We start from the raw sequence: 19,422 nt of genomic DNA, 5'->3' as shown, positions 1-19,422 counted from the left end.
TTGCAACCATAGTTGGCCACAGAAGAGCCAAGATAAAAACTGTGAGCAAATTTGTGATTAGCCAATATTGGGAACCAAGGAAAAAAACTGATACAAATGGGTTAACCTGCGCTGCTGTCCAAAGATGAGAAGAAAGGAATCCAAGTAGTGCGCTTTTTTTTTTTTTGTCAACGCGTTTCGAACTTAAAAATATTCAGAAGATGTTGATGTGGTTTCTCCTCATGTAGTTGTTTTAAATTTCGAAACGTGTTGACAAATAAACCGTTTCCAAGTTTAAGAAGTCAGAAGATGTTGATGTGGTTTGTCCTGATGAAGAAGTTTTAAACTTCGAAATGCGTTGACAAATAAACCGCATTACTTGGATTCCTGTCTTCTCATCTTTCGACGGCAGCACAGGACAACCCATTTGTTTCCGTTTTTTCCTTGATTTCTCCTTGTGGGTCTGCAGTAGCCATAAGCCTCTTTAATGGTTGTGTGAACACAACCCGACCAGGTGAGTATGGTTGTGCAATTTTATCTATACAATTTACCCAGACAAGATTTTTGGCAATTCTCTAGTTTTACAATATTGGGAACCAAACACACAACAGTTTGCACCTGTTCACGTTTGCTTCATTCTGTTAGGAGGTTCCGGTCAACTTTTGTTTCTTCGTAGTACACATGGAGGTGGTGACTGCTTCTTTAGTTGGCTGAAATATCCTCCTAGTAGTCAGACTGTTTTTAATTAGTGCTGGAACCTATCTGCCCCATAAATGTGTAGGTTTTTGGTCTGGGAGAGATAAGTCTGATAGAGTTCGGGTCCCATCAGAGAAAGGTACACCTTGTCATGGCTGATGGGCACACACAAACTGGCCAGTCTGTTCATTAAGTACCTTCATTTTATACATATAGTCTATAAAGAAGTAATACGGTTTACACTTCATGTATTAGATATTGGCATACATCTTGGCATGCAGTGTGCTGCTGCACTCTTTGCTATGTACTATATGTCGTGGGAGGTACACTGACCTCAGTTTGAAATGTCTAAGATGGATACAGTAAGGGTGCATTTATATGAATTTCAACACATAGCCTGGAAATACAGAAAATACGGTAAGTTTGCATGTGTATGAGGCAAATGGGTCAGTTCAAATGTAACCTATCAGCTGTCCTAGCCCCCTTAAACTGCCACAATTCCTCTACTAAATGTTATTTCTGCATTCTAGCAACCCCCTTCTTGTGTCATTGCGATATCTACATACTTTGAAAATCTATTTTTTTTCTGTACTCACATTATGTAAATGACTCAAGACTAGAAACCAAAAAAAAAAAAAATAGCCAGCACCTCCGAACACAATAAAGCAAGTGTGAACAAGTACAACAGGTGATATGTCTGAAAAATATACAAACAAAAAAAGTTTCTCCATCTTATTTCTTCTGACAGTTCGCGAAAACCAGACCACACTCGAATGTCATCCAAGTGTAGTCCGACTTTTTTTACAGACCCATTGATGATTTTGATCCGACCCTTAGATCAAAATGTCTCCGCGATTTTACGTAGACCACTCGGGCCACTATAAATCATGGATATGTGAATGACCCCATAGACTATCACATGTGCAAGTGCTATCCATGTAAACCATGTTTGATAAATATTAGGTATGCACCTTCATGAATTAAGAGCATGCCCCCTTATCAAGACGAGCATGAACAACTCCGGTCTTGATGAATATGGCTCATAGAGTTTTTTGAAGTGAATATACAAGGAGCTAAGATTTTGCTGCATGGTCCAGTCCTAGAAAGCAGATCTACTGGGCCCCAACTTCATTACCATGGACATCGTTCTATGTCCCAGGACTGATTCTGTACATAGAGAATGTCTCAAAGAGTAAGAACTAAGCCCACTTAGTTCTTTGAGGTGATCACCCACAATTACAGTGAAAATGGTCTTCTAGATGGGTCTCTAGAAGTCCATAAAGAAAAATTATGCGGAAACTCTTAACAAATTAGGTCCAAAAAAAAAGTATCTTATCTGTCTTAATATTATCTTATTAATGTATAGTTTTTCAAATCGATACCATCCAGAACACTATTTCATACTAACTGGGTCATAGTTCCATCCCATGAGCTTGCTGCTTGGACACTTTCTGTTCCAGTCTCCTGATCAGTGCAGCCAATCGCAGGTGTCAGTGATATTGTGGTCAAAGAAAATGTCACCATCACTTCCTATACCAGGGGAGACAATTGGAGTGGCCAGTGCTGGGATTAGAGTCAATGAGTATACAGTGAAGGAAATAATTATTTGATCCCTTGCTGTTTTTGTAAGTTTGCCCACTGACAAAGACATGAACAGTCTAGAATTTTAAGGGTAGGTTAATTTTAACATTGAGAGATAGAATATCCCCCAAAAAATCAAGAAAATCACATTGTATGAATTAGATAATTTTTTTTTTATTTTGCAGTGAGAAAAAAGTATTTGATTCCTCTGGCAAACAATACTTAATACTTGGTGGCAAAACCCTTGTTGGCAAGCACAGCAGTGAGACATTTTTTGTAGTTGATGATGAGGTTTGCGCACATGTCAGGAGGAGTTTTGGTCCACTCCTCTTTGCAGATCATCTCTAAATCATTAAGATTTTGAGGCTGTCGCTTGGCAACTCGGAGCTTCAACTCCCTCCATAAGTTTTCTATGGGATTAAGGTCTGGAGACTGGCTAGCCCACTCCATGACCTTACTGTTAGAACCTTGCTGTTAGGTTTTTTTTCCTTTGCTGGTCACATGACCTTGTTGGCCTATTTAATCCTGCTCCGCCCTTCTGGCTTTGCTGGACTTCATTGTATATCTACTTTCTAGCTAGCCTGTGCTCTGTATCTAACTCTGTTAGTTTGCTTGGTCTACGGACCTCTATGTTCTATCTATTTTGTTTGTTCGTCTGTCTGCTACTATTTCTGTTAGCAGGTGTCCCATATTCCTCCCAGTCCTTAGTACTTGTAGGGATTCCCTCCTCACATCTATAGGTCTCCGTACAGACTAGATTAGGACTTTAGCAGGTCCATCATGGTGTCGGTTCAGGATTTGGCTAAACACCTGCAGGGACTCTCTCTGGAAGTGGCCGAGCTCCGTCAGCACGTGAGTAACTGTCCTGGAGCATATTTCTTGGAGCCTAAGGTATGTTTGCCGGATTTATTTTTTGGTGAACATCGAGAATTTTTTTCATTTAAAAATGCTTGCTTATTGTATTTTCGTTTGAGACCCAAGTCCTCTGGGGATGAATCCCAGCGCGTAGGGTTCATAATGTCACTTTTGCGCAAAGAGCCTCAGGAGTGGGCCTTTTCTTTGCAACCTAGTGATACATGCTTCAGATCAGTGGATAGTTTTTTTTCTGCTTTAGGACTATTATATGATGATCCTGACCGTGTGGCATCAGCTGAGACTGAGTTGAGACGTTTAAAACAAGGATCAGGTAATGTCGAAAAATATTGTACTCATTTTCGTCGTTGGTCCACTCAAACAGGGTGGAACGATTCTGCTCTGAAAAGTCTATTTCTTGCTGGGCTCAGTGAAAGGGTTAAAGACCTGCTAATTGCTTATCCTACACCTGAGGATTTGCAACAGGCTATGCAATTAGCTATACGGGTGGATAGAAGACTGCGTGCTAGGGTTAATGAGAGCAAATCCTCTGCTATGTCAGTTTCTGGTTATGATAATGTGTGTACTAACAGTGGTGAACCGATGGAGATTGGATCGGTGGCACCTCGCTCTCAAGAAAAAGACCGTCGTTTTTCAGAAGGCTTGTGTTTCTATTGCGGAAAATCTGGTCATTTGATTAAAGGCTGTGAGCTTCGTATGAAGAAAGAAAAAAAAATGGTCAGTCACGCCCGTATTGCCTGTTTAAATTCCAAGGGTATATTTTTAGCTGCTTCCACGATTGCTCAGGAAAAATTAATGGAATTTCGGGTGTTTGTTGATTGCGGGTCTACACTGAATGTAATTGATGGGGGATTCGTGGAAAAACTCAATTTAAAACCTGAACCTTTATCATCCCCCATTGCTGTGGTTTCTGTGGATGGCTCCCCTTTGAAGAATATTACTCTCAAGGTCAGTGAATTTCCTCTCACTATTAATGGTGTTCACCATGAGAAATTGGATTTGGTAGTGTTGAATAACTTGCCTTCTCCAGTAATATTGGGTTTACCCTGGTTAAAATTTCACAATCCTGTACTGGATTGGTCTACCAGTGAAATTAAATCCTGGAGCCATAAATGTTATGACAAGTGTTGTAACGGGCGTATTGCAGCTTTGGATAGGGGAGAATTGCCTGTTCCTATTCAGGATTTTTGGAGAGTTTTTTCTGAGAAGGAATCGCAGGTTTTGCCTCCCCATAGAGACTATGATTGTTCTATTGAATTTGTCCCTGGAGCGACTCTTCCTAAAAGTCGTTTATTTAACCTTACCATTCCTGAGAGGAAGGCTTTGGAGGAATACATACAGACAAGTTTGGCCGCCGGTCACATTAGGCCCTCTAAGTCTCCTGTGGCGGTTGGATTTTTTTTTGTAAAAAAAAAGGACGGCGGTTTACGTCCTTGTCTGGATTTTCGTGAGATTAACAAAATTACTGTACGCAATCCTTACCCACTGCCATTGATTCCTGATCTGTTTAACCAGTTATTGGGGGCCAAGTGGTTCTCTAAAATTGACCTTAAGGGGGCATACAATCTGTTGCGCATGAAGGAGGGTGATGAATGGAAGACTGCTTTTAACACTCCTGTGGGTCATTTTGAGAATCTGGTTATGCCTTTTGGTCTTACTAATGCTCCTGCATTTTTTCAGAATCTGATTAATGACATCCTTAGACCTTTGATCGGTAAAAATGTGGTTGTGTATTTGGATGACATTTTGATTTATTCGCCAGATCTGGAGTCTCATTGGCGGAGCGTGCGTGAGGTATTACAGTTATTAATGGACAATTCGCTTTTTGCTAAGCTGGAGAAATGTGAGTTCGCTATACAGAAAATTAGTTTTTTGGGCTACATTATCTCCAGCAAAGGTTTTGAGATGGATCCGGTTAAGGTTCAGGCTGTGCAGGAATGGCCTAGGCCTATTGGTTTGAAATCGATACAGAGGTTTTTGGGTTTCGCCAATTACTACAGAAAATTCATAAAAAATTTTTCTAGTATTGTCAAACCTCTGACTGATCTCACCAGGAAAGGTGCTGATGCGGTTCAGTGGTCTTCTGAGGCCATTGAAGCTTTTGTGTATCTCAAGGAGAGGTTCACCTCTGCTCCCATCCTTATGCAGCCTGATGTTACTAGGCCGTTTTTGGTTGAGGTTGATGCTTCCTCTGTGGGGGTTGGCGCAGTATTGTCTCAGGATAACGGGGATGGATTACATCCCTGTGCCTTTTTTTCAAAAAAAATTTCGGAGACTGAACTGAATTACGATATTGGTAATCGGGAATTATTGGCTATTAAACTCGCATTTGAACACTGGCGCCACTTCTTGGAAGGTGCGGAATTTCCCGTTCAGGTTCTTACGGATCATAAAAATCTGATATATCTTGATGCTGCCAAGCGCCTGAATGCCCGTCAGGCTAGGTGGGCACTGTTTTTCTCGCGGTTTAATTTCTCCGTTACTTACATCCCTGGTACTAAGAATGTTAAGGCGGATGCCTTGTCTCGCAGTTTTTCTCCCATAGTCGGTGCTGAGAAAGAGGAAAACATTTTACAAGAAGGTGTTGTGATAGCTGCTTTAGACTCCGTTTTGGAAGATGAGATTCTTAAAGCTCAGGAGAATGCCCCATCTAACACTCCTCATGGGAGGTTGTTTGTGCCTGGGACCTTTAGGAGAGATTTGTTTGTTGAGTGTCACGAATCTCGGTTGGCAGGTCATCCCGGAATCTCTGAGACCAAGAGACTGGTGGGTCGCAGTTTTTGGTGGCCTGGATGGCAGAAGGAAGTCATTAAGTGGGTGCGCCAATGTACTATATGTGCTAGATCTAAGTCCTCACATACTCCTGCTGCGGGGTTGCTTTGTCCTTTGGAGGTCCCCAGTGCTCCTTGGACACATTTGGCTATGGACTTTATAACTGACCTTCCCTCCTCTGAGGGTTTTACTGTCATCTGGGTGGTCGTGGACCGTTTTAGCAAGATGTGTCACTTGGTTCCCTTCGTCAAACTGCCCTGCGCTAAAACTCTCGCTAAGGCCTTTGTCAAGGAAATTGTCAGACTTCATGGCGTTCCTACTGACATTGTTTCTGATAGGGGTCCTCAGTTCGTGGCTCGTTTTTGGCGTGCCTTTTGTGACAGGTTGGGAGTTCATTTATCGTTCTCGTCCGGATATCATCCTGAATCTAATGGCCAGACAGAAAGGAAAAACCAGGATGTTGAGCAGTTCTTGCGTTGTTTTGTGGCAGACAATCAAGAGGGGTGGTCTGAGTTTCTGCCACTTGCCGAATTTGCTCTGAACAATCATACATCTTCTTCTGCTGGTTGTTCGCCTTTTTTTTGTTGTTCTGGGAGACATCCGTCGTTTGGGTCGTTCTCCAAGTTGGGATCTGCCGTGCCTGAGGAGGAGAATTTTTCCGGTGATTTGGAAAGAGTTTGGACGGATGTGCGTGGTAATCTTCAGGAGGCCAACAGAAAATCTAAAGACTACTTTGATAGGAAACGACAGGAGGTTTTGTTCGCTGTTGGTGACATGGTTTGGTTGTCCTCTAGGAATCTGCGGTTGAGGATTCCTTCTAAGAAATTGGGTCCCAAGTTTGTTGGGCCCTTTAAGGTGCTTCAGGTTGTCAACCAATCTGCTGTTAGGTTGGAGGTTCCTACCTCCTGGAGAATTAATCCGGTCTTTCATGTCTCTCTGTTAAAAAAAGCTGTTGTGTCGGATGGTGACGCCTCTGCCTCTGTTCCTCCGGTGGTGGAGGACGGGGAATATGAAATTTCTCGCATCCTTGACTCTAGACGGTATAGAGGTAGTTTGCAGTATCTTGTGGCCTGGAAAGGTTTCGGACCCGAGGATAACTCTTGGGTGAGGTCAGATGATGTTTCCGCGTCCAGACTTATCAGAGCGTTTCACAGGAGATTTCCTGATAAGCCTGGTCCTAGGGGATCCGGAGGATCCTCTTAGAAGGGGGGGTACTGTTAGAACCTTGCTGTTAGGTTTTTTTTCCTTTGCTGGTCACATGACCTTGTTGGCCTATTTAATCCTGCTCCGCCCTTCTGGCTTTGCTGGACTTCATTGTATATCTACTTTCTAGCTAGCCTGTGCTCTGTATCTAACTCTGTTAGTTTGCTTGGTCTACGGACCTCTATGTTCTATCTATTTTGTTTGTTCGTCTGTCTGCTACTATTTCTGTTAGGAGGTGTCCCATATTCCTCCCAGTCCTTAGTACTTGTAGGGATTCCTTCCTCACATCTATAGGTCTCCGTACAGACTAGATTAGGACTTTAGCAGGTCTGATCGCAGGATCAGGTTCCCTGTTACATCGTAGGGATTCAGCTGAGTCTTATAGTAGGGACAGATCTCCTCTCTTTCCTTAGCTTTGGTAGCAGATCATAACACTTACTGTGCTTCTTTTTGAGCCACTCCTTTGTTGCCTTGGCTGTATGTTTTGGGTCATTGTCTTGCTGGAAGACCCAGCCACGACCCATCTTCAATGCTCTTACTGAGGGAAACAGGTTGTTAGCCAAAATCTCGCGATACATGACCTCATCCATCTTCCCTTCAGAACGGTGCAGTCGTCATGTTCCCTTTGCAGAAAAGCACCCCCCAAAGTATGTTTCCCCCACCATGCTTCAAGGTTGGGACGATGTTCTTAGGGTTGTACTCATCCTTCTTCTTCCTCCAAACACGGCGAGTTGAGTTAATGCCAAAGAGCTCAATTTTTATCTCATCTGACCACCAGCACCTTCTCCCAATAACTCACAGAATCATCCAGCTGTTCATTGGCAAACTTCAGAGAGGCTTGCACATGTACCTTCTTGAACAGGGGGACCTTGCGGGCACTGCAGGATTTTAACCCCTTTACCCCCCGATGGTGGTTTGCACGTTAATGACAGGGCCAATTTTTACAATTCTGACCACTGCCACTTTATGAGGTAATTACTCTGGAACACTTCAATGGATCCCGCTGATTCTGAGATTGTTTTTCATGAAACATTGTACTTCATGATAATGGTAAAATCTCTTCTATATCACTTGCATTTATTTGTGAAAAAAAACAGAAATTTGGAGAAAATTTTGCAATTTTCAAAATTTTAATTTTTATGCCCTTAAATCAGAGAGATATGTCACACAAAATAGTTAATAAATAACATTTCCCACATGTCTACTTTATATCAGCACAATTTTGGAACCAAATTTTTTTTTTATTAGGGAGCTATAAGGGTTAAAAGATGACCAGCGATTTCTCATTTTTCAAACAAAATTTACAAAACCATTTTTTTAGGGACCACATCACATTTAAAGTCACTTTGAGGGGTCTTTATGACAGAAAATACCCAAAAGTGACACCATTCTAAAAACTGCACCCCTCAAGGTGCTCAAAACCACGTTCAAGAACTTTATTAACCCTTCTGGTGCTTCACAGGAATTTTTGGAATGTGGAAGAAAAAAATTAACATTTAACTTTTTTCACAAAAATGTTACTTTAGACCCAATTTTTTTTATTTTCGCAGGGGTAACAGGAAAAAAAATGGACCCCAAAATTTGTTGTGTAATTTCCCCTGAGAACGCAGATACCCCATACGTGGGGAAAAACACTGTTTGGGCGCACAGCAGAGCTCGGAAGAGAAGGAGCGCCATTTGACTTTTTGAATGCAAAATTTGCTTGAATAATTAGTGGACGCCATGTTGCGTTTGGAGAGCCCCTGATGTGCCTAAACAGTGGAAACCCCCCACAAATGACACCATTTTGAAACTAGACCCCCTGAGGGAACTTATCTAGATGTGTGGTGAGAACCTTGAACCCCCGGGTGCTTCACAGAAGTTTAGAACAATGAGCCGTAAAAATAAAATTTTCACATTTATCCCACATTAATGTTTTTCAGTCTCCAATTTTGCATTTTCATGAAGGTAACAGGAGAAATTGCACCATGCAATTTGTTGTGCAATTCCTTCTGAGCACGCCTATACCCCATATGTGGGGGAAAACCATTGTTTGGGCGCACGGCAGATCTCAGAAGAGAAGCGCCATTTGACTTTTGAATGTAAAATTTGCTTGAATAATTAGCAGACACCATGTTGCGTTTGGAGAGCCCCTGATGTGCCCAAACAGTGGAATCCCCCACAAGTGACACCATTTTGGAAACTAGACCCCTCAGGGAACTTATCTAGATGTGTGGTGAGCATCTTGAAACCCCAGGTGCTTCACAGGAGTTTAGAACATTGAGCCATAAAAATAAAGAAATTGCACCATGCAGTTTGTTTTGCAATTTCTCCTGAGTAAGCAGATACCCCATATGTGGGGGAAAACCACTGTTTGGGCGCACGGCAGGGTTCGGAAGGGAAGGACCACCATTTGACTTTTTGAATGTAAAATTTACTTGAATGCTTAGCGGATGTGCCCCTGATGTGCCTAAACAGTGGAAACCCCCCACAAGTGACACCATTTTGGAAACTAGACCCCTCAGGGAACTTATCTAAATGTGTGGTGAGCACCCTGAACCCCCAAGTGCTTTGCAGAAGTTTATACCATGGAGCCATGAATATAAAAAAATCTAACTTTTTCCACAAGAATAATGTTTCAGCCCCAATTTTTTATTTTCACAAGGGTAAGAGGAGAAAATGGACCCCAAAAACTGTTGTGCAATTTCTCCTGAGTACGCCAATACCCCATATGTGGGGAAAATACAGTGTTTGGGCTTTGGGCGCACGGCAGAGTTCAGAAGGGAAGGAGCATTGTGTGACTTTTTGAACGCAAAATTGGCTAGAATTGAGAGCGGATGCCATGTCGCGTTTGAAGAGCCCCTGATGTGCCTAAACAGTGGAAACCCCCCACAAGTGACCCCATTTTGGAAACTACACCCCTCAATGATTTTATCAAGGGGTATAGTGAACATTTTGAATCCAGAGGTACGACACAGAATTTGATAACATTAGGTCATCATATTGAATAAGTTGTCATTGAGCGCAAGTGCTCGCTACTTGAGTTTGCATCAGGTACTCGGGTATGCACCAACTATCACGGGTGCTCGAGTGACATGCTTGAGTCCCCGCCCACATGTTTCACGGTTATTAGACACCCAAAAAAAAACATGTGGGGATCGCTCGTGCATGGCAGGCAATGAGGTTTTTTTTGGCCACGAAGCATATGGAGCATGTCACTCGAGCACCCGCGATACTCAGTGCATACCCGAGCACCCAATGCAAACTCAAGTAGCGAGCACTTGCGCTCAACACAAGTCGCCATATCGTCATCTTTTTTTTTTTACGTTTTAAATAAATCCCTACCCTAACCCTAGCCCAGCCCTAACCCTAAGACAACCCTAACTCTAACCCTAGAGTTTATTTTTTACGCCGTTCCTCGTGCGGTATAAGTGATTAGACGACTTTATTCTTCGGGTTGGTGCGATTACAGCGATACCAGAATCATATCGGGTTTTTATGATTGACAGCTGTCACACACTAAAAGACGCGTTTTTTTGGAAAATCTAGTTTTTGCATCGCCATATTTTGAGAGCTATAATTTTTCCATATTTTGGCCAACAGAGTCATATGACGGCTTGTTTTTTGCGGGATGACTTGACGTTTTTTATTGGTGCCATTTTCAGGCACTTGACATTTTTTGATCGCTTTCTATTCCGATTTTTGAGAGGCAGAATAAACAAAAAACAGCAATTCCAGAATTTTTTTTATGTTTTTTTTTTTTTTTTATGCTGTTCCGCGCGTGGTAAAATTGATATGGCAGCGTTTTATTCTTCGGGTCAGTACGTTTACAGCGGTCCCACATTTATATAGTTTTTCTATGTTTTGGTGCTTTTACACAATAAAAGCTATTTTATAGAAAAAAATATTTTTTTGCATTGCTTTATTCTGAGAGCTATAACTTTTTTATTTTTTGGCTGATGGAGCTGTATGGCGGCTTGTTTTTTGCGGGACAAGATGATGTTTTCAGTAGTACCATTTTTATTTATATTCGTCTTTTTGATTGCGTGTTATTTCATTTTTTGTTTGGCGGTATGATGATAAAGCATTGTTTTTTGCGTTGTTTTTTTTACCGTGTTCACTAAAGGGGTTAACTAGTGGGACAGTTTTATAGGTCAGGTCGTTCCAGATGCGGTGATACCAAATATGTGTACTTTTATTGTTTTTTTTTTTTATAATATTTATTGATGGGTACATTATATTTTTATTTTTGGTGGATTATTATTATTATTATTTTTTTTATATTTTTACAATTTTTTTTTCCATTTTTTAACACTTTTTGGACTTTTATTCTGTGTCCCACTCTGGGACTTTCACTTTTTTTATTCTGATCGCCTGTATAGCACAGGAATGCAGCACCATTCCTGTGCTATACAGGCTGTCAGTGCTGCACAGGGAGAAGATAGTTTGGTCATGCACTGCGCATGACCAAAGAATCTTCCTGCTGACTGGTGACCCGGGTGTTGTCATGACGACACCCGGGAAGCCACGGCAGACAGCGTTGGAGGCCGGAAGAGGAGGTAAGTATCCCGATCACCTCCTCTTGCCACCGCAATGCTACAATCGCTTGTGTGAGGGCGCGATCGCGTAGGACCTAATAATATGTCATTGGTCCAATCGGCCCAGGTCACCATGACGTACTATTAGGTCATACGTCAGAAAGGGGTTAAACCTTTAAGGTATAATGTGTTACCAATGGTTTTCATAGTGACTATGTTCCCAGCTGCCTTGAGATCATTAACAAGTTCCCCCCGTGTAGTTTTAGGCTGATCTCTCACCTGTCTCATGATCAAGGATATCCCACGAGGTGAGATTTTGCATGGTGCCCCAGATCGATGTCGATTGACAGTCATTTTGTATTTCTTCCATTTTCTTACTGTTGCACCAACAGTTGTCTCCTTCTCATCCATCGTCTTACTCATGGTTTTATAGCCCATTCCAGCTTTGTGCAGGTCTATGATCTTGTCCCTGGCATCCTTAGAAAGCTCTTTGGTCTTGCCCATGTTATAGAGGTTAGAGTCTAAATGATTAATTGAGTCTGTGGACAGGAGTCTTTTATACAGGTGACTATGTAGCTGTCTTTACTGCAGGTAACGAGTTGATTAGAAGCATCTAACTGGTCTGTAGGAGCCAGAACTCATAATGGTTTGTAGGGGATCAAATACTTATTTATTCGTACTCCCATGACAGCACCACGAGAGAGGATCCGCCCATCAAGGACAGGAAACCTACAGGTTAAAAAGGGCGGCACCTCTCTCCCGCCTCAGTTTAGGTTTCCTGTCCTTGATGGGAGACATATCAGGCTTACCTGCAGGATGAAGAAAAAGGTCTCTTGCCCCAGATGGAATAGACAGGGTGCCTGGGGCGGTGAAGTTCCTGCCCTAGTCGGTCCTGAACTTCTGGAGACGCCACGGCAGGGCTCATTGGGGCACCTCCGTGTGCGTTGCGGTCAGCGTGACATCCCATCTTGCGGAGGTGGATGGTCCGCTATGTGTGGGTGGGTCCGTATGCGGGCAACCCCCCCGCTACACTATGCAGGAGATCTGGGCTGCGCTGGCGGGGAACATGACAGGCGCGGCCGTGACGTATTTCCGGTGCGCAGGAGCCTTCCGCCAGAAGTGGGCATGGTTCGCACGCAGCCAGGAAGTATGGGACCGCATGCGAGCGAGTGAGGAGCGGAAGCCTGTTCACCGCTGATGAGGGGCGTCCCGCCAGTGCTGCTGGGAGACAGTGATTAGCCCACCTGGGGAGGGGAGGTTCCTTCCGGGGACCCACCACACCGGTACCATGTATGGCCAGTATGAAAAGGACCTGGCAGCATACAGAGGTGCTTCCCAGCCCATTGTTTTCTTTTGGCAACATGGAAGATTCACAAGAGCAGCTATCACCTCAGCAAGAACAACTGCGTTCCCGGTCTGGGTCCAGTCGGTCGACTAGGAAGTTCACCGCAAAAAGCAGGAAGGAAGGTCCTGTTGTTCGGCGTGATCCTCCGCCAGTTAATAAGGATTCCTCTGCTTCTACGGTACCACATATTCCAGGGGGTAAGTGGAATCTTCGTGAAAGTTCTACTAATTCTTCCTCTATTTCTCTGTCTATAATTTTTTCAGAGCAAGAAATGTTCATTTAAATCAAAACATAAGGAATGTGCCCTATGCAGCAATCCGCTCCCTGATGAATATATTAAAAAATTGTGACAACCTTGTATTGACAAGGTGATGACGGAAGAAACCCCGGGGTTTTCCTTAGGTCTAAAAACTTTAATTAAATTAGAAATAGACAAGGCTTTGCGAGGGAATTCTGAGCCCAGGCATTCTCCTCAGGACCCTCAGCCAGGCTCAGACTCTGATATCTCAGACGTTTCCTCCTCTTCCCTCTCTTCCTCTAATAGCGAGTCTGATAGACAATGTTTTCCTCTGCATGAGGTTGATGCTTTGGTGAAAGCTGTCCAGACTACCATGGGCATTGTGGACACTAGACCAGAAAAATCTTTGGAGGATGTAATTTTTGGGGGATTAGGTCAGAAAAAGAAGAGATGTTTTATCATGAATACTAAAATTAAAGATCTCATTGATAGAGTGGCAAAAGCCAGAGAGGAAGGATAGCATCCCCCCCTCCTTCAAAAGGAGGCATCCGTTTGATGATGCCGCAAGTTCCTCTTGATCAAAGGCACCAAGGCTAGATGTTGCCATTGCTAAAGCATCAAAAAAGTCTTCTCTCCCCTTCGACCACATGGGTGCAGCGGCCTTTCTGGCTGACGCGTCTGCGGACTCGGTTAGACTAGCAGCGAAATCATCAGCTCTATCAAATGCTGCTAGGTGAGCCCTATGGCTTAAATGCTGGCCTGGAGATGTACAAACGAAGTCTAGACTTTGTACAATTCCTTGTGAGGGGGAATATCTTTTCGGCCGAATCAAGGATGAACTTTTGGAAAAAGCTGGAGATCCTAAGAAGGGGTTTCCGTCTGTATCTCTACCCTCTTTTAAGAAATCATTTCAGAAAAAGAAGTTGGTCCGAAGAAGATTTTTTAGAGAACAGGAGAAATTCGAAGAAAGAGGTCGCAAAGGTAGAGGCCTACTCTTTGGTTCTTCTTCCAGAGATGAGCAGAAGCCAAGGGAATCACAATCGGTCCAGGTGGGAGGGAGATTGTCATTGTTTTTCCCGGCTTGGGAACGTATTTCACATAGCAATTGGATTCTAAGCCTAATTAGATTTGGTCTTAAATTTCAATTGAAAGCCCTTCCTTACAGAAGATTCGTGATTATTCCCTCTAGTTCCTCCCCAGAGCGGCAGACTGCCCTTGTATCGGAGATTCAAGACCTAATAAAGAAAAACGTCCTGATTGAGGTTCCAAAAACAGAAGAGGGACACTGATTCTACTCCCCGCTCTTCCTGGTCCCCAAACCAGATGGGTGCTTCAGGACAATCATAAATTTAAGATCCTTAAATAGCCTTCTTAAAATAGATACCTTTAAAATGGAATCATTAAAAACGATAATAAAATTACTTTTCCCCCACTGTTATATGGTAGTCCTGGATCTTAGAGACGCATATTACCATGTTCCCATTCATAAGGATTATCAGAAGTATTTAAGGGTGGCCATTGAAATAAGAGGGGTTGTTAAACACTTCCAGTATACTGCCCTTCCCTTTGGGTTGGCTATAGCCCCGAGAGTTTTTACCAAACTAGTGGCAGAAGTTATGGCCCATATAAGAGAAAAAGACATCTTAATAATCCCTTACCTGGATGATTTCCTGATAATGGGGAACTCATTTGTACAATGCGAAGCCCACCTTCAAGTGACAATTTCGGTCCTAGAAGGCCTAGGTTGGTTTCTAAATCTGGAAAAATCTAGGTTGACCCCACAAAAGGCTCAACAGTTCCTGGGGTCATTTTAGATTCAGAAAGACTGTTATGCCATTTATCAGAAGAAAAGATTGCAAAAATCCAGGGCCTAGTAAAACATTGTATGGATAGACCCTATATGTCACTCCGTAAAGTCATGTCATTATTAGGGACCCTGACCTCAAGTTTTACCGCGGTGCGTTGGTCCAATTTCACTCAAGGGCTCTTCAATGGGATATATTATGTAACGACTCAATTCTAGATGGACATCTAGACCAGGAGTTTACCTTGGCCCCTCGCTCCTTACAATCTCTTCGTTGGTGGTTGGTATACACTAATCTTTCTAGGGGAGTCCCTTGGGAAAGTAAACCTACTGCAGTCTTGACTACGAATGCAAGTGCTACAGGTTGGGGAGCTCATTTTGAAGGTAACTTAATTCAGGGGACCTGGTCAGAGAATGAGGTACAGTTTTGCTCGAATGTTAAGGAACTTTTGGCAGTTGATCATGCGCTCAATGGGTTCCTTGTATATTTGCAGGGCCAGGATGTCCGTATACTCTCGGAAAATCAAATCACAGTAGAATATATAAATCATCAAGGGGAAACCCGTTCAAAAGACTTAATGAGAGTAGCAGACAGACTTCTTCAGAAAGCAGAAGATCATTTTCTCTCCCTTTCTGCTGTACATCTAAGAGGAAAAGAGAACGTCAGCGCAGATTTTCTCAGCCGCAATTCCCTAAGAGAAGGAGAATGGTCCTTGAACCCTCAGATATTCTCCAAGATTGTGGAAATGTGGGGTCTGCCAACAGTGGACTTGTTCACGACAAAATACAATCGGAAGGTGGCAATGTTTTGTTCTCTAAACCCCAGAGAAAGGCCCCTGGCAGTGGACGCCTTCTTGATTCCCTGGGAGTTTCCTTTGGCATATGCATTCCCTCCCATGGTCCTGCTTCCGTCAGTCATAAGGAAAATCAGGGCAGACAAAGCCAGAATGATCCTCATATGCCCATTTTGGCCCAAGAGGCCATGGTTCTCTTGTTTCCGGAGAATGGCAATATGAGACCCCTGGGTTCTTCCGGAGATTCCACACCTTCTCACTCAGGGTCCGGTTTCCCATCCTCCACCCTCAAATCTCCATTTAACAGCATGGAATTTGAAAGGGCACTGTTAACCAGCAAAGGGTTTTCCACAAATGTAGTAAACACTCTCCTATGTAGCAGAAAACCCGTTACTACCCACATCTATGCTAGAACTTGGAGGAGGTTCCTGTCCTTTTCAAAATTCAAACCAGAGGATGGAGTTCCTATTGGGAAGATACTAGAATTTCTACAGCGGGGTTTAGAACAGGGCCTTACCACTAGTACATTGAAAGTACAAGTTTCGGCTTTAGGAGCTTTATTTTCCTTCGATATAGCGGCTAATTATTGGATAGCACGGTTTATAAAAGCCTCTCTTAGGTGTAGACCTATTATTAAAACCAGATCCTCTCCCTGGGATTTAAACCTGGTCTTAAATGCCTTGACTAACCCTCCCTTCGAGCCCCTAGATTCGAGCCCCATAAAATTATTCTTCTTAAGACAGCCCTGTTAGTTGCCCTGACTTCAGCTAGAAGAGTGAGTGACATACAGGCGCTTTCTATATCCCCACCATTTACTCGAATTCTGGATGATAGAATTGTATTAAGGCTTGACCCAGCTTTTCTTCCAAAGGTAGTCTCACGATTTCATAGGACTCAAGAGATAAATCTTCCAACTTTCTGTTTTCCCCCTAAAAATCAGAAAGAGGAGAAACTACACACATTTGATGTTAGGAGGTATGTACTTAAATATCTGGAGGTCTCACAGAGTTTTAGGAAAGATAGTTCCCTATTTATATGCCATCAGGGGGCTAGGAAAGGTTGTAAATCTTCAAAAGCTACAATTGCGAGGTGGATTAGAGAGGCCATCTCCCTCGCCTACTCTTCGGGAGATAAGGAAGTACCGGAGGGGTTGAGGGCACACTCCACCAGAGCAGTGTCAACCTCCTGGGCCGAGAAGACGGGGGTTTCCATCGAAGACATATGTAAGGCTGCCACCTGGTCTTCTCCTTCCACCTTCTATAGGCATTATAGGTTAGATTTGGGAGATTCCTCTGATCTCACCTTTGGGAGAAGGGTGCTTCAGGCTGAGGTCCCTCCCTAATCTCCTTTCGTCTCTGTAATTCTCTCGTGGTGCTGTCATGGGAGTACGAATAAAGCCTTAGTTACTTACCGGTAAAGGGATTATTCGGAGCCCATGACAGCACCCTTATATTCCCTCCCTACACTGGTGTTTTGTTCCCCCGTAGCGTTATTTTCCTTTTTTGCACCCTCGGGGGAAGTTAAAGTCATTGGCTTAAAATGAATTTGTCTTGTTGTAATTAACCTTGGCGGTCCTCTCATGCTCTGTTAACTTAAACTGAGGCGGGAGAGAGGTGCCGCCCTTTTTAACCTGTAGGTTTCCTGTCCTTGATGGGCGGATCCTCTCTCGTGGTGCTGTCATCCCGTTACCGGTAAGTAACTAAGGCTTTCGCACTGCAAAATGCAAAAAAAATGTATCTAACTTATACAATGTGATTTTCTTGATTTTTTGGGGGGGGATATTCTCTCAATGTTAAAATTAACCTACCCTTAAAATCAAAGACTGTTCAGGTCTTTGTCAGTCGGCAAACTTACAAAAACAGCAAGGGATCAAATACTTATTTCCTTCACTGTATCTCATTTTAATGTTTTATAACCATCCCTGCCATTTCAAATTTTTGGGGAAGGTGGGACAACTGCATCAAGTTTTGAGTTTGCAGAGTTGGAAATCAAGAAATGTGATGGGGATATGTAGAGGTCCAAGAACAATAGATAATAGTCAAACTCTTTGACTGGATGAAGTCCCAAACTTACCTATGTCATGAAGAAGAGGAGGGCCAGATTGTAATTCAGCATCAAAAAGATGTCTTAAAAATCCAAATTTATTCAAGGAAATCCATTCAAAAATACATGCGATAAACAGGAAAACCAAAACCATCTTGAAACCTTACGCATTTCGGACTGTAACGTGTCCTTTCTCATAGGTTCTTCTATGTCATGAAGAGTGTACGTTTGGGCTCGATTTAGGAGCAACCCAAAATATGGGTTTGACAGACCATAATTGGTACTCATGTAAATCACAATTCTTTTGTGTGGAAATCTCAGATCTGTCTACTTACATTTATCTCATAGTAGTTGAGATCTTGCTACAACAAATAGGCGCCAAACAGAAAACTAGGACAACTCATGGTGTCAGCACCGTTAGACCTTGGTACAATACTAGAAGCATTGTATTCTTCCAAGTAACGAAGATGAGAGTTGGCATTTGTTAATTTGCACTTTATCTGCCCGCATCCTCCACCATTTTAATTATCTCCCTTAAAGGAAATCTAAATAACAATAATAATAAAAGAGAAGAGAATGTGAGTGGCTGTTTCCTAATTGGAGTGGCATGTCTCTTGTACAAATTGAATATGTGGATAAATGGTCAGTCATTTAGATCCAGCCATGTATAAAATATGTTTGATTCATTGCAATCAGTGTCCATTAGCATAAATGCATGCTGCATCTCTGCAGTTGGTAATGAAGTCCACCTGCTGATTGCTTGTTGGATATGGGACATGTTGCCTTGCTTCCTTTGTGACCCAAGGTTTCCTGTTACAGCTCGCTGCTAATTATTACAGTGTGTCAAACATACTGAATCTCCAAAAAAACAATTCTTCAGATAACTAGTCAAGAGCATTTACGGTGGGGGTTGAGAAATAGTGTGGATAATTGAGGGCATGTATTTGGGGGATGGGGCATTTTGTTTTTTCCATGGTCGGTTGGTGATCATATCTGCATTTACTCTATGATCTACATTGTCATTTGTATATTTGGACATTGCACAATAAAAAGTTATGAACATTTCCAATAAGCGTTGTGTTTTATTGCCTAAACTCTTGCCTCGGTCACTCCCATTTACTCTCGAGTCCTCTTTCATCCTGGTCCAAATCTCCGCAAAAGGGGAAGAAGATCACCGTCAGCCCTAAATTATACCTTAAAGGGGTTGTCCAGTTAAATTGAGTTATCATGTGAATAACTTGCTGATTGGTGGGTCCTACTGTAGGGACCAGCACTGATAGGTAAACTTTTGGTTACAAGATGGCGTGGCAGGTCACATGTCCGACCATTGATCCATTTATTACCTATGGGGCTGCTGGAGAAAACTGAGCGCAGCGCTCAACACCCCATAGGAAATTAGTGGATGGCAGGTTGCACATTCACACTGCATCTTCATTCTTAGGGCAGGTGCCCACGTTCGTCAACTATCACATCCAAGAGAATCGGGTCGATTATGCAAATGACACTCAGATCAGAATGTGAGCCAGTTGTCTCAGATGAGGAGAAGATGGAGAAAAAATCTCTCCATCTTCTCCATT

This window comes from Phyllobates terribilis, unplaced genomic scaffold (genome assembly GCF_046119375.1).
Source record: "Phyllobates terribilis strain yellow unplaced genomic scaffold, ASM4611937v1 Scaffold_13__5_contigs__length_258822181, whole genome shotgun sequence".
Lineage (NCBI taxonomy): Eukaryota > Metazoa > Chordata > Amphibia > Anura > Dendrobatidae > Phyllobates > Phyllobates terribilis.
This window is presented reverse-complemented; position numbering follows the sequence as displayed.